This window comes from Adiantum capillus-veneris, chromosome 8 (assembly GCF_014529385.1).
Source record: "Adiantum capillus-veneris isolate H3 chromosome 8, ASM1452938v2, whole genome shotgun sequence".
NCBI classification, from domain to species: Eukaryota; Viridiplantae; Streptophyta; class Polypodiopsida; order Polypodiales; family Pteridaceae; genus Adiantum; species Adiantum capillus-veneris.
The window spans coordinates 13,104,257-13,120,549 of NC_140938.1; the positions used below are offsets into that span (position 1 = coordinate 13,104,257).

At 49.4% G+C, this 16,293-nt stretch overlaps 1 protein-coding gene across 2 annotated transcripts in view; it reads left to right on the plus strand.

Moving 5' to 3' along the window:
- The window catches only part of LOC147451688 (uncharacterized), a 49,797-nt gene that overhangs the window by 20,737 nt on the left and 12,767 nt on the right, over nt 1–16,293 (plus strand). The gene's annotated exons all lie outside the window — the stretch shown is intronic.

Sequence of the window (16,293 nt, forward strand, 5' to 3'; positions counted from 1 at the left end):
GCTCACTAATATCCTTGACACCAGCAAGGAAAGTGTCCATTTCATCTTCCTCATGCATAATCTTCAACTCCAGACAACACTCCGTTGAATCTTTCGGACTTCGAGCTTGCTGTTGCTGTTGCGCTACCCACTCGCCATCGCAACCTCCCCCTGCCCCTCCCCCCCCTGCCCTCGCGCGCCACCGTTGGCCATTCCCCCCCTGCCCTCGCCGCCTGTACCTGCTGCGCGTACGCCAGCGCGCTGCCCAGCCTGCCCGCAGCCCTATGCCCGCCCTGCCCACCTGCTCGCCAGCTTTCCCCACTCCCGCCTGCCGCCCCGTTTTCTGCCTCAGCCCCCCAGCCCCGCCTCCCAATCCTTCCTCACGACGGCCATCCTGCTCGTCGGGCCTCGCCAGTACCAGTGACGGGTTCGGTCCTGCAAAAGCTTCGTTTTTCGACTACGTTTCTCTGCCCCTCCCCTACAGCAGCAGACACAAATGGAGGCTCCAGCTTCGCCACAGAGGGACTCTGATGAAGCCCCCTCGCCCGACCCCGCTGAGCCCACCATTCGACTTGCTCTCTCGCCTACAGAGCAAGCGAGCCTTGCCGCAGAGGTAGAGAGATTGCAGGCGACTTCGGTCATCTGCAAGGTTCTCGGCACTCGACCTAGCAGAGGAGGGCTGCGAGACCTTCTCCAAGCCTGCCTTCTCTTAGAGGTGGGCAAGATCTTGGATGTCCAGATTCTCGGACGGGGGTACTACCAGATTGAGTTCGAGACTTCCGAGATGGCTTCCAAGGTCATTGCTATGAGTCCACTGGCCATCCGAGCATCACGCGCCCACTTTCGACAGTGGCGACATGGTTTTGACCCGACTTCGGATGTGCTAGTAGAGGAGGCAGACATCCCCATCTCAGTCTGCTTTCCGGGTTTACGGAGGGAGTACCTTCCACTTCTCTCCAGGATTGGCTCCGCCATCGGGACAGTCTTGGAGACACCTCGTACGGCAGCATCAGTAGCTGCCAAGGCGGCTGGCATCCCTTCAGTTCGAGTTTTGGTCAGAGATACCCACACGCTCCCGAAGGTCATCCTTTTGCCTCGGGTGAGTGGGGGTTGGTTTCGACAGAGTGTGGAGTACTCGGGTCTCCCGAACCAGTGCTTCATTTGCAGACAGATGAGCCACCTAGCAAAGGCCTGTCCACGGAGGAGACCACGACCCGCACCCTAGCCTCAGCCCCAACCTGCCAAGGCTGGGCCGCAGCCACAGCCAGCGACACAGAGCATAGATTCAGCGCCACCCTCCGAGCCTGGGGCTCCAGCGGAGGAGGGGTGGCAGCAGGCCCGTGGCCGTCGACGCCAGGGGCCACAGCGTCAGCCTGGCACTCAGAGTGGCCCCCAGGTGCCTACTCAGCAGCAGTGGGTTCCCACGGGGAACCGCTTTGGGCCTCTTGAGCAGGAGGAGCCTCCTTCTCCAGCCTCCACCTCCGCTTCACCCTCGCCAGCCGCTCCGCCTTCCGATCTCCCCTCCTCCTCCTCATGCCCTCCCCCGCCCTCTGCTACCGCTCACCCCCCATCTCGCCCCCCCCCATGTCTCTGCCGCCCCACCCCGCTTCTCCTCTCCCCCGCCCCCCCCAGCCCCTTCTCCCCCTCCTCCTGCTTCAGTACCTCAGTCGGCTCAGGAGACTGGACCCTCACCGGCGGCTAGGAGATCTCTTGGCAGCGCCTTTGCCACGAGTCGCCTAGCGAGAGAGGGTCAGCCCTTCATGCGGCCCCCTCTGCAGATTCAGACATCTCCTCTTGCAGCTATCCCTCGTGGTTTGACGAGCATTGACCTCCGACGCCGCTGGGATTTCTTCGATTACGGGTTTACTCGTTTTCTTGGCGACTCCGCAGCAGACCACGAGGCAGCCTGCTTCAGAGTCCACGCTTTGTTCCTCGCCGCTAGGGGGACAGAGGCCTTGGACTCAGCAGTTGGTTGCTCCTTCCCCCTCTGTGGCAGGACTGAGACAGAGTGGTCCCTCGACTCAGTGGTGGGATGGTTGCATACACAGGTTCTCGAGTTCTCTCACCACATGGGAGAACTTGGCGTTACAGATTTGCTGCAGACGTTGTGGCCACTGGCCAAGTTTGCGGTGACACCCCCAGACTCAGCAGGATGTAGACACATTGTGGTGTACTTTTTTGCTGATACGCAGTGTTTGCCTTGCTATGTATTCATTCATGAGGACTCCTGGACAGAGGAGGTTGCTTTACGCACGGCTCGCTCTGCTTGGGCTTGGACCAGGCACTCACTGCAGTCTCGCCTATCTAGAGGACGCTCGGATGCGGATTACTCCCCATCCAAGCCTGCTTCGAAGATAGCTCGTCTTGCTGCTGCGGCAGCATCTGTTCTCTCTCGCTCCCCATGAGGATCGTCTCGTGGAACGTGCAGGGACTAGGTGGGCCCCAGTTTCAGCGACAGCGGGGCCGATTGCGTCAGGAGCTTCAGCGTTGCCTTGTGGGAGGAGAGATTGATCTCCTTATGCTTCAGGAGCACCATTTGTCTGAGAGCCGCATTCGGCGATGTGGTCAGATTTTGGGTGGACGCTATGATACCTTTTGGTCAGCTGCTTTTGGACCTGGAGGCATCCAGGGTGGGGTATGTATGACTATTGCGGACTCACTTCAGCAGGCCATTGTGGGCAGAGGGATTATTGTACCAGGCAGGGCTCAGTGGATTACTATGCAGGTTCAGGGTAGCCTTGTGGGTTTCCTGAACATCTATGCCCCCAATGTGGCGAGTGCTCGTGCAGAGTTTTGGTCACAGATTGTTGAGTCTTTGCCACAGGTTGACCAGTGGTGTGTAGGAGGGGACTTCAACATGTTGGAGGACCCTTCTGACAGGATCGGAGGCAGCCATGCTACTGTGCATGGAGTCGAGTTAGCAGCTTGGGAGAGGTTTTGTATGACGCTGAGGGTCTCGGATACATGGCAGCATTTTGGCTTTGTGAGGCCTCCAGAGAGTCTTGCCTTCTAGATCGGACCGCAGAGTGGGAGGAGTGAATCTATCGCGCATAGATCGCTTCTACACTAGTGACCACTTCAGTGACTTGGGGGGATCAGTGGGCATCCTGGCAGGGACATCCTTCTCGGACCATGCACCAGTGATTCTCACAGTGGCAGATAGGCAGAGGAGTGGGAGCACGATGCTTCGCATCCCAGAGCGGGTCTTGTTGGACTCGGCGCTCAAAGAGAGGGTCGAGGCTCTATGGACAGAGGGCATGGACAGCCAGGCTCCACCTGCAGACAGAGTGGCCTCAGGCCTAGCTCAGCTTAGCCTCTTCTTTCTCCAGGAGTCTCTGGCTCGACGGGCTGCAGCGAGAGAGGAGGTGCAGCGTCTCATACGAGGCATTGCTTCACTACAGAGGATGCAGGAGCAGCATCCAGACAGTCCATGGTTGGAGGAGCAGTTACAGCAAGCTTGACAGGAGCTTGCTTGCACAGAGGAGAGGCGCCATGAGTTTGCCTTTCATCGACAGGCATCTCAGTGGACTCAGGTGGGTGACAGGGTGACAGGTGGTTTTTTTGAGACAGTGGGACATCTGCACTCGCATGCCAAGGTCAATCAGTTGAGGAGACCCGATGGGTCAGTTGTTTGTGAGCCTGAGGATATGCGTGCAGTCGCTACTGACTTTTACCGTGAGCTACTGTCGGCTGAGCCCGAGTCAGAGAGACAGGATGTATGCAGGGAGCAGGTTTGGGCACAGATGCCCTGTCTTGTGACTCAGGAGATGCGGCAAAGGCTTGAGTTACCTCTTCAGCTTGAGGAGCTGCACACGGCTCTTAGGGCCCTCCCTCGTGGTAGCTGTCCAGGTGAGGATGGGCTGACTCCCAGCTTCTTCTTGGAGTATTGGGACCTGCTTGGCCCAGATCTTTGTAGTGCCTTTCAGTACATTCTGCACACAGGAGTGATGCCGGATAGCATGATTGAGGGTCTGATTTACCTCATTCCTAAGAAGGGTGGCTCCTTGGATGAGATTCGACAGTGGTGCCCCATCACCATTCTCAACTCAGCCTACAAAATTCTTGCCAAGGCTCTGAGTTTCAGGATTCAGCCACTTTTGGAGAGCCTTATACATGGGACTCAGACAGGTTTTGTCAAGGAACGTAGTATCCTTGACAACATCTTCACTTTTTGGGAGGCTTCTGCCCTTGCACGGCTCCGTGGGGAGGACCTTGTGATTCTTCTTCTCGATTTTGAGAAGGCATACGACAGAGTCGATTGGGACTTTCTAGAGGGCACGCTACGCAGGATAGGCTTCTCAGAGGCTTGGATCAGAGGGGTGTCAGCTTTGTACAGACAAGCTCACAGTCAGGTGCTTTTGGCAGGAGGTAGAGGTGAGCGCTTCATGCTCACACGATCGGTCAGACAGGATTGTCCTCTTGCCCCCTTTCTCTTTCTGTTCTATGCGGAGGCGATGAGCAGATTTTTGGTGTCACAGCAGGTTGGTTTGAGGGGCTTAGCACTCCCTCTACGGGGAGATGAGCTTCTGGACGCTGAGTATGCCGACGACTCAGCCTTGTACTTAGAGGGCCAGGAGGCCAATTTACACAGATGTGGGCAGGCTTTGGAGACCTTCTGCTGTGCATCGGGCGCACTGATCAACTGGAGAAAGACAGTGGCTTTCTCGGTTGGTAGTGCTCCTGTGCCAGATTGGATGCCAGGAGAGGGTTTCAGGTGGATTCCTCCAGGGACTGCAGTTCGGTACTTGGGTTGTCAGGTTGGTTTGGATTTGTCCCCCGAGCAGCAGATTGCTCCTCTTCTCCTGTCCATCAAGAGAAAGCTGTTACATTGGAGCTCAGCCCGACTTTCGCTGGCTGGTAGAGTAGTAGTTGCCAACCAGGTGTTGTTGGCGACTATGTGGTACATCACTTCTTGCTGGATCTTCTCGAGTTCTTGCATCAGCCAGGTACAGAGGCTGATCAGGAACTTCCTTTGGTCAGGTCGCGACACTCAGATTGCCCGAGCCAAGGTGGCTTGGTCGGTCATCACACTTCCTTGTTCTCAGGGAGGGCTTGGGATCATTGATCCAGCACAGCAGAGCAGAGCCCTTCTTGGGAAGTTCGTCGTCAGAGGACTTCTTCCAGGCGAGGAGCCCTGGAAGGAGTTCTTGTTGCAGAGGCTTCGTGCCAGGGTGCCTCGGTCAGGAGGCCCTTGGCAACCTTCGACCAGATGGATCTTTACAGAGTTGCGTCGAGTTGGTTTGAGCAGGAGACTGGAGGACCGATTTGCTGTGAGTCTGCTTCGTTCTTGGGAGCTATTACGGCGTGGCCTAGAGCAGAGACAGCCGACGTGCACGGAGGAGCGCCTACGGCAGCCCCTCGTCTAGAACCCCATGGTTAGCACTCAGCGAGGCCACTTGGTTGGGAGTAGGCCTCATGTTTCTTGGGGTCCCATGGCAGCAGGTCCAGCGCGCTCTCTAGGTGACTGGCTAGAGTTCACAGGTTTGTCAGAGGAGGTGCAGGTTGTCCAGCTACAAGGCATGAGAGGGGTTCAGAGCATGTGTCAGGACATCTCAGAGTCAGTTCCAGTTGACTGGCTCACGTCTCTCGAGCCAGTGGCACCCCGGTGGATGGGAGCCTTCACACGACTGGAGGTTCTCATTTCAGTCAGGGCTTGCTCAGAGACTGTCCCAACCCTGTTCTTCGAGCTTCAGGGTGGGGGACGACTACAGAGAGTTGCAGTAGAGGCCCCGCAGGTAGCAGAGTGTTGTTTCCAGAGGATCCGAGTTGTGGGCATCTGTGGGAGGACTTGCGTCATAGACCCTGACCCAGCAGCTCTTGAGACAGGACACTGGAGGCTATGGGCTTGGGAGTGCTGTCCACTGGCATGAGTACAGTGGGATCCTGGTGAGTGGCTTTGGAGGGACCCATTCTCTTCTGCAGACCGCCCAGGAGTCCCTTTCTTTCAGTACACTGTTCGGCTTGGACGTCATATACTTGCAGCACAGAGAGAGGCCCGCCCCGCTGCAGCACGTCATTGGCAAGAGGAGGGTCTCACAGTTGAGTTCTTGGCAGCTTTTTGGCAGAGGCTGTGGGACTCCAGACAGCCGAGGCGCGTCACCTTGTTCCAGTGGTTGGTTGCACATAGAGCCACAGTAGTAGGGAGCTGGCTTATACATTGTGGTCTCTCGGCCGCATGTACAGCCTGTGACCAGTTGGTGGAGAGTCAGCGACACTGTCTTTGGGACTGTCCCTCGGCCCAGCAGGTGTGGCTACGAGTTCTTCGGCTGATGCCTGCCCTTTCCACGGCTCGACAGTACACTTGGGGGGCGGCGGCTTGGTCCACCCTCACGGGCCCGGCACTTCAGTTTGAGCTATCTTCCACCAGCAGGATGATAGTGATACAGGGGGGTCGACCTACACTCCAGCCTGCTACAGACCTTACTCCACAAGAGTGGAGCAGTGAGAGAGCGGAGTGTTGGGAGCTCATCAGCGGCCTATCTCTCTGGTTCATCTGGCGGGCCCGTTGTTTCCGCATCTTTGAGGCTCGCCTTGTACCACCAGCAGAGACTGTTCGTGACTTTTGGCTAGAGCTGATCCATACTCTCAGAGGACAGCTTGAGGGGAGCAGTGAGAGAGCGGAGTGTTGGGAGCTCATCAGCGGCCTATCTCTCTGGTTCATCTGGCGGGCCCGTTGTTTCCGCATCTTTGAGGCTCGCCTTGTACCACCAGCAGAGACTGTTCGTGACTTTTGGCTAGAGCTGATCCATACTCTCAGAGGACAGCTTGAGGGACTACAGGGCAGCTCCGACCGCATGCGGGAGCGCCGCGAGGCTTTCCTTCGTCTCTGGCGCCCTGGGCCGTTCTACTCCATGGTCCAGGGGGTGCTCAGATGGCACTACTGTCCACCTGTGTGGCTTTTCCCTCCTCCCATCTCTTGATTTAGCCTCATTGTACATATGCTGTTTTTTCATTGGGAGAGTCTCCCCACCATGCTTGTTGTAGCCCTCTCTTGAGAGGTGGATGTAGCCCTATGGGCAGTTTTCATTAACTAATAGAAGGATCTTTTTCTAAAAAAAAAAAAAATCTTCAACTCCAGCTCTTCACGCAATAATGCAATATTAGCCTTATTGCGACTTGCATAAAGACTAGCTAGAATATCCCAAGCATGTTTTGCAGATTTTGCTGAAGAATGTGAGGAGTAATATTGCGCTTCACAAACAACGCAATAAGTGCACGAGCCTGTACATCTCTTACATCCCAACGAGCTTGCTCAGCCGTAGGCAAAACAGCTATGGCAGCAGCAACCCTGCCACCAAAACCTGCAACATTCTCAACATCACCTACATCCTTAGAACCAAGACGTATACCAATGTCCTACACAATATTCCAAACGCCCTTTGACACAAGGACATGGTGCATCATGTAAGCCCACATAGGGTAATTGTACCCATCCGATTTATCCTCAGCAGTAAACATCTTGAATACATGTGTGTTTTTGTCAACCATGGCGAATGTTTGCACCTGATGTGAAAACTGTCTGAAAAGAGGAGACATGAAGCGGGACCAACACGTGCTATATAACACTTACGGTAGAAAGGGACGTGTTATGCAGAAAACGGCACTGACAGAAATTCTGCACAAAATGACGAAATTGTCTGCACAACACTACCTGTAGTGGAAACGGAGGCCGAAATGAGTTCGAATTGAAAATCTGAGGAACCTAGCTCTACAAGCTATCCCAAAGTATTTTGTCGACGTGTTGACGCTCACCAAAGCTCACTAAAATCTGAGAAGGTGAGCAAGCGTCTGCTAGCAACGTTGACGACTAAGCCCGGGAGAATGCTACTTGCTCTGATACCAATTGTTGGAATTAGGGTTGAGAGGAAACACACACATCTTAGAGAAGACAAAGGAAGCTCAAGGCACACAACAGAGAGTGTATTACTTAGTGTGCAATGGAAAGATAAGATAGCCCTAGAGTGATGTGCGTATATACAATGCACTGGGGAAAAAACCTCCTAGTGAGGGAAAAAATGCCCCGACGGTCTTAAGTGTGTTCACACATCTCACTACCACATGTACATGGTAGTAGTTCCGAGAAATGACCTCTTGAGAAGGCGACGTTAAACTTTCTATGAATTCAATGGCTTGATGGGTGTCCTAATAGCTTGAAAATGTGTCAAACTTGATTGCTTGTTCCCATCCTTGAACTCCTTGGTCTTCTTGTTCTTTTGTTCACTGATTGAACTATCAACAAAGGACAGTTTCTTCCTTTGAGCTGCTAGATGGCTCCCTTTGCCTTCTAAACTTTTTTATAAATTTGTTTTTCTTGCTTTTTTGGCTTTTTCTCCTCTTCTTCCGCCTTTTCTCATCCTCTTTGGAACTAGAGGATGACAAACTATTGGAACCTTTGATTTCCTCTCTTTTGAGAATGCTTTAAGCCTTTCATTAATTAGTTCATCTTCTTTTGAAGAGCTTTGTTAAACTTTTCCGTGAGTGTACAAATTCTACTTTTTTGTACTTGGCCTTTTTTTGAGCTCCCTTACCATGTTGAGAGGAGAATTGATAGCCTCTCGCCATCTTGAGAGTGAATCTCATCCATAGCAGCTAAGGTACGTGATTGGACGTTTTATACTGGGCGTTTAATACGCGTACTAGACGTATTTTTCGAGGATAAAAATAAAATACGTTGGTTTTTTTTATTTTTTATTTATAACAAGTGTTATATTATATGGGTCGACACAAAGGTATATAATTTATTGAAGTCAAATGTTGCACATAATTATATGGAAAGTTGACATCTATAGACCCTCAACTCTAAGGCAAGCCAACTTTTATTAAAGTTTATAAGTTGCCTACGTTTTTTAACAAAGCAACGTATTGAACGTTTTAAAACGTCGCGTTTTGTACTCTATTTAAAAAATTGCGTTTTTTTAGCTGCTATGATCTCATCAATCGGGTAATTCTTTAGGTGATTCACATATTTTGGGTCTTTGGAGTTGTTGATCAGTCTTTTCACACAGGGATCAACTTGCAATTGACATTTGTACTCCGTTTTGTCAAGATTCCCCATCGAAAATTTACTAAAATCTCTGTTGGTTTCTGTCGTTCCCACGTTGGGTTTCAACTTTTCCTCATCCCCCCGGCAACTAACAGTCAAAGGGGTGTCGTTTCTATGGGATTCTCCGCGAGAACCCATGTGTATTGCAAAAAGGATCGAATCCTCTGCAGAAGAAGAATCGTTTTGAGCTTTGATACCATTGTTATAGGCTTGGACACTCTAAGCGATAAATTAATAGCTATACATGAATAGAAACTGCAAAATTGTTGAACTTAGAGAGAGAGAGAGAGAGAGAGAGAGAGAGAGAGAGAGAGAGAGAGAGAGAGAGAGAGAGAGAGAGAGAGAGAGAGAGAGAGAGAGAGAGAGAGAGAGAGAGAGAGAGAGAGAGAGAGAGAGAGAGAGAGAGTCGACACGGCACGACGGAGTTCCGAGCCAAGGCGCACTGCATTGGCCCCAAAGACTGGCACCCCTTTTGGTATTTCTTTATTATTGCTCTTCACAAAGTACAACTCTCGAGGGTCCAACTCTCTACGAGACTTTGCGTCGAGATGGTCTTCAAGAAGTGGCCCTCTGGGCACTTATAAACTTACAAGGGATGCCCAAAAGCAGAGCTCCAAAAGCCTTAGTTCCAAAAGCAATCACACCAAAAGCATCTGCTCCAAAAGCCTTGTGTAACTCTGCAAGCAATCCAGCCAATGCAATATACGAAAATCTGTACAGTTGTGCCATGCCAGCAGTCAATGCAGATCACGGAATTCTGAACAATTGCCATGTCAGCACTATCAGCGCAAAACGCAGAAGTCTCAGCCAGAGTTCAAGCTTTTGATGTTTTGGGTTTTAGGCCCCTCGGGGGGTGCTCCATAAGTTGGACAATTTAGGCTGAGAAATTCTAATCCCTTTTTTAGGCCCCTCGGCCACAACTTCATTAGTTCTTCAAGTTTCAGTTTCTCCTTGTCCTCTTGGCCATTTTTCTTCCAAGCGTGCATGCCAAATCATCCCTTGTGACAACACCTGCTACATGAGGGCGACTTGCTGATGAGAAAGCGCCGGTGGCTCCCAATGCCTACACCTAGCAAACACTGGCTGTGCTCATGTGCAATCAAAGGGTATGCAACTATTGTAGAGTTGTTGCACATGCACGTCTTGCGCCAGGTTCATAAGGGTGCCATAACACTTCTTAGGAAGAAGAAGAAGAGAATTTCAATGTCGTAGGCTATCCTAAACCCTATAAATAAGAGTTAGCTTGTCCACATGCACATAGGGTTCACATCATAGTAACAGGGAACGGGCCCTTCCCATTCCTAGAACGCGTTCCCAGATAGGTTAAGGGGGCGGCATGGAAACGATGGCGGAACGATGTTCCCTTATTTTTCATAACCGGAACGGTGGGCGGGACGCCGGTCAAAACGGGTGGAACGTGAGCGAGACGCCTGGCCGGAACAGCGCATTTGAAAAATATGGCCGTATGATAGTTTTCAAAAATTGGGCTGTTGGGCGCTTTTGAATGGTTTTTTTTTGGGGGGGGGGGGGGGGAGAGGGGGTCTTCTCCTCTTCTCTATATAAGCCCCAAGTCTCAAGGCATTTCTTGAATCTTCATACTCCCTCAAGGCTCAAGCTTGAAGTTGCCTCAAGCCAGGCTCTAGCCTCTCTCTCCCTCTCCCTCTCCCTTGGGCCTCAAGGCTTTTAAGCCTCATGGCTCAAGCTTGAGGCTCCACTTCTCCCTCAAGGCTCACTCTCCATCTCTCTCGAGTCATGATCCATCACCTGTCTCCCTCTCCCTTGGGTCTCAACTCTTTAAGCCTCAAGTGTAAGGTGCAGCGGAAGTGAATGTTGACTTTGCTCAAGATGAGTGCTCCGAACTGTGCTCAAGGATTCCTTTACTTACGGAAGGGAGAGCCTTCTGTTCCTTTAGTGAGAGAGTGCAACGATCACAAACAAAGTGAATGCTATTGTGACTGAAGGTGTTGAGAGACACACACACACACACACACACACACACACACACACACACACACAGAGAGAGAGAGAGAGAGAGAGAGAGAGAGAGAGAGAGAGAGAGAGAGAGAGAGGAGTACAATCCAGACGGTTCTCAAACCCTCCTCCAAGGGCACCCCTCTCTATGGCGAGAGAGGTCTATGCTATTGATTGCACAAATCTGGTACAATGGTCTAGATGCAATGGACTTGCCAACGATGTCAACAACAATGATGACGAGGACGAGGACGGGGTGAAATCTGAAAACGCTAGGGCTGAAAAGTTGAAATTTGTTGACTGATGACTCTCTTTTGAATATTGATACTGTGTCGGCAAGGACGGCGAGGGCGATGACTCACTGTGTCGACGTGGGCGACGACACGACGACAATGCGCTGAAAACGCAGATGCTGAAATCTACGGACAGCGGGTTGAATCTGAAAACACTGGCTGACTCGACGGTATGGCGAGGATTTGCTGTGGGTAGGTGAGATCTGCGAGGCTAGGGACTAAATTTGCAATGGCTAAATGCTGAAAACTGAAAATGTTGATGCACCGGGGCTGATCTGACACCGAAAACTGCAAAACGCTAGGCAAGTTCTGCAACTGAAAAACGCCAGGTGATGTGTAGCAAAAACGTTGGTCTTGATCTGTAGCAGAAACGTTAGGTTGAATCTGTAGCTAAAAATGCTATCCGCTCTGTTGGCTGGAAACGCTAGGCCTCCTGTCGGTCTTGCTGAGAAGGTGCATTGTAAGTTGTTGGAACTTCTTCTGCCTCTTTGTCAGAAAGTGCTAGCGCTAGGTTTCATTTATAGTAACTTAGCAAATTTGCCCTACCCAGCTTTTTAATAAAAGTCACTTAATAAATAATAAGTGAAAATTGAGTAAATTGGGAAAATGGATTCTATGCACTGTAAAATGCTCATAATGGGTTCTGAATGTGATGCTGATGATCATGTTGTGTGCAACCAGAGGATATGCAACTACTCTTAAGTGCCTGGACATGCACGGCTTGCGCACAAGCTCACAAAGGTGCAGAACACTTCCTAAGCTGACTTGAACCCTAAATTTGATGTAGCTTGTCCACATGCACATAGGGTCAGATGTGCACGTGACATCCCCTCCTTTTCAAAGTCAGGTACTGGTACCGAGCTGCGTGGCTTCCTTGTAGTTTTCCAGCAACTCTGGGTAATCTTTGAAAAACTCTTCCTCGACCCACACTGCCTCGTGGGTTCCTCAATCCTTGAACTTCAAAAAGTACTATCTGACTTCCTTCTTTGAACCATAGCGAAACCTATGCAACAACACTTGCCCCGACTCCATGACTTCAACTTCAGCGATGATCTCGGGCTCTTCTTCTTCGGAAATGTAAGAAACATGGAAAACGTTGTGCATTGACTATGAGTTAGGTAATTGCAATTTCATAGAAACCTCTAATCTTTTTAATGACAGGAAATGGACCATACATTCTGAAAGACAACTTAAGACACTTCTTTCCAACTTGCTTAAGACGTTGCTTCATGATCCTTAAATATACCAATCCTCTTCCTTGATAGAAACATCCTGACGATGCGTGTTAGCCTGTCGTTAGTAAGACTCTTAAGCCTTGCTTAGCCGAAGCTTAACACTCTCAGAAATCTCATCCAACGACTGACTTTCAGCATTGACACCAGGCATTGGATTGACCAAGCGAGTCAAAAGTGACCGGAATGGACGTCCAAAAGCTGCCTCATACGGAGTTCGAGACCAATGACAGAGGAATAAAAGTCATTCAAAATAGCTTGAGCCAAAGGGAGATAGAGCTCCCAATGAGACTGCTGATCATGCACAAAGGACTTCAAAACATCAAAAGCCAACTGATTGTAAATTTCTGTTTGACCATCTGACTGTGGATGAAAAGCCGATGAAAAATTCAACTTAGTGCCAAAATTTTCAAAGAGTGCGCGCAAAAAATTGGACGTGAACTTAAGATCTCTATCTGAAACAATTGATTTTGGCAAACCACAGAGGGGATACCAATGCTTTATGAACAATTGTACTACATCTTGTGCGGTGATTGTGGCCTTGCAAGGAATCAACATGCAAAACTTGCTGAAAGGGTCAATAATTGTCAAACATTGAGTGTTCCTTAATTGCAAACTGGATGGAAGATTAGTCACAAAATTCATAGAAATATCTTGAAAAGGTCCATTGAGAATAGATAGTGGAAGTAAGAGGCCTTGCTGCTTACCCCGAGGAGCTTTTGCCTTTTGACAAATGGTGCAATGTGTGACATAATGAAACACATCCTTCCGCATTTTAGGCCAATAAAAAAATCTTTCTATTTTTTTCAAAGTGGTGTTCATTCCCTTGTGCCCACCCGTGAGAGAGTCATGTGCATCGTGCAATATGGTTGTCTTGAGAGAGGGCAACACACATAGACGGTGACGAAAATACAACAAACCTTCACGAATAAGATAGTTGCTAGGCCCTTGGGAAGCAAGAGCCTGCAACCATGGCTTACTAAACTCGGAATTTGCATATTGTTTCTTTATGTTGTCGAAAGACACACCCTGAAGAGAAACTGTGGATCTCGACTCAAGAGCCAGGATCTGTCCTTTGCGACTTAACGCATCTGCAACAGGGTTAGCTTTACCAGGCCCATACTCCATCAAACTTTCAAATCGCTCAAAAAATTGTGACCACCGTGCTTGATGATCACTCCAATGTGCACTAGGCATAGACTGAATAGTTCTTTTCTACCATGTTCTTTGTCATAAACTGAATAGTTCTTTTTTACCATGTTCTTTGTCATAAACTGAATAGTTCTTTTCTGCACTATTTAGCTTCCGACTAAGGAATGCAACTAGACAGCCATGCTGCTGAAGCACAACACTATGGCGACATTGCTCGCATTCGTCCATACCTCAAAGGGATCATCCCAAGAGGCAAGGAGACACGGCGCTTTTGTCACCGCAACCTTGAGAGCTGCGAAAGCCTCAACGGCTGCTTCGGGAAAATCCACGTGTTGTCCGTGAGTCTTTACCCCTTTCAAAACATCTGTCATGGGTACGGCAATGCATGCAAAATTCTCTATGTGCGAACTGTATGCAGTTTTGGGCATATCCCAATTACGTACCTGTTCCACCTTCGCGGGATCTAGCTTGACGTCTTCTGCAGAAATGATATAACCCAGATAAGTATCTTCAACGAGAAAAAACTCAGATTTCTTAGCTGCAATGTACAACTGACAGTCATCCAAACGGATTAAAACCCTTTCTATATCCTTTTCATGTTGTTCCACGATGTAGAAAAACTGAGAATATCATCAAGAAAGATGAACACACATAGACCAACCATATCGCCAAAATGGCCTACCATGAGACGGTTAAATGTATCCACGGCACCTGTCAATCCAAAGGCATGACCACATACTCCCATTGCCCTCGCTCTGTGCGAAAAGCGGTCTTGTAGATGTGGCCTTTGAATACCCTTACTTGATGGTATCCACTTTTGAGATCGACCTTATTGCAAGCCTTTGCTCCATTGAGCTTATCGAGGATATACTCAATGCGAGGTATCGGAAACTTATCCTTGACGGTAATCTTGTTCAATGTCCTGTAATCAACAAACAAACGAGACGAACGATCCTTCTTGCGAACAAATAAGATAGGAGCAACAAAAGGACTTACACTAGGACATATGAATCCTCTGGCCACCAACTCGGTGAGTTGTCGCTCTAACTCTTCTTCTCGAGTCTTGTTCAAATGGTAGGGAGTCTTACTGACTGGCTGTGCCCCCTCCGTGAGTTCGATGCGACGGTCCTTCGGTCGCTTGGGAGGGAGACGGGGTGGAAGATCATCTTGCAAAAAGAGGTGCTCATACTTGGTAAACAAATTTGAATACCTGTCTGGAGCCTTAATGCTCTGGATAACTGGAGAGGCATAGATGAATAGAGCTTGTGGTCCTCTTCGTAATTCACGCTTCGCCTGCACATGAGAAATGAGAGGTAAAGAATGCAAACCCTCCTCACCACAAATGATCATGGGAGAGTAACTTTTGGCATTTAGAGTGAGTATTGTCCGCCCAATCAACGAGAGGGTTATGCTCACGAAACCATCTAATGCCCAAAATCATATCACATCTTGATAGAGGAGACACGACAATTTTTTTACGGAAGGCAGCTTGTTGAACAGCGAATAACACATCAAGACACTTGCGTAATGTGAGAGTCCATACCGGGAGCAAAGCCCGACACCTCGAGAGGAGTTGTCTGGCTAACGGGCTCTCACTACAAGAGAGGCACCAATCACATCATGTATACTGCCTAAATCAAACAATATGACAAAACGTTGACCCTTCTCATGACCATAACATTTAAAGTGAGACTCATCAATGTGTGTATCAGAAACATGTGGAGACTCAGATTGGTTCATTAAAGTGCTTGTAAGTTGTGGTAGCTGTCGGTGCTTTGGGTTCTTTAGGTGATGCTGTCTTAGGACAAGCCTTCTTAATGTGACCCTTGACGTGACATTGATAACATCGACCTTCCTTAGCATAAATGATTTGCTCTTCTACCGTTATGTATCCTCTTATGATTCCTTGTGCGGCTTTTTCATCCGGGGTTAGCTTAGGTTTAGCAGGTGCTTTAGCTTTACCCTTAGATTCATTTTGAGAGTTCTTTTTCGAAGGATTAGAGAAAGATTGCTAGAAGAGTTACCGTTCTTACCATTCTGACCGTTCTTACCGTTCTGTGGGTTCTGAGGAGTCTGAGAGGTACTGTGAGAAGACTTGTTCTCCTTAGGCTTTCCTTTGTTGTGCTTTATCTCTTGGGAGAGAGCAATTGCTATCGCCTTGTTGAGATCCACGGGGTCGAAGACTTCTACATCAAACTTGATATACTCGTTCAATCGGAAAAGGAATGCCTCTTTGCGCTCATGATCCGATTTGCGTAATTGGGTGCGGAGCTGCAAAACACAGTTAGAGAAAGAGCGTTGACCGAGGAGTCCAGGCTGTCCACCCTTGCCCGTCTTGCATAGCGTGAAGGCGAGCAGGATTTTCGTTAGAATTCTTTGGAAGTATGATTGCCTTGTTGTTTTTTGGACATTTTGTTGTTTTTGAAGAAAATGTCCTACCCGAATCTTTGACATCTACTATAAAAACCCCTTTCTTTGTTACAGAAGGGGAAATCTCCTGACACACTAGGTAAAGCTAATGAGGATCTGTTACATCCAATATTTCCCACTTAAATGAGCTTCCGGGCATGGGTGTGGGCAAGTTGCTTTTGAATCACCAAGACAACTAATGTCCTCTCATAAA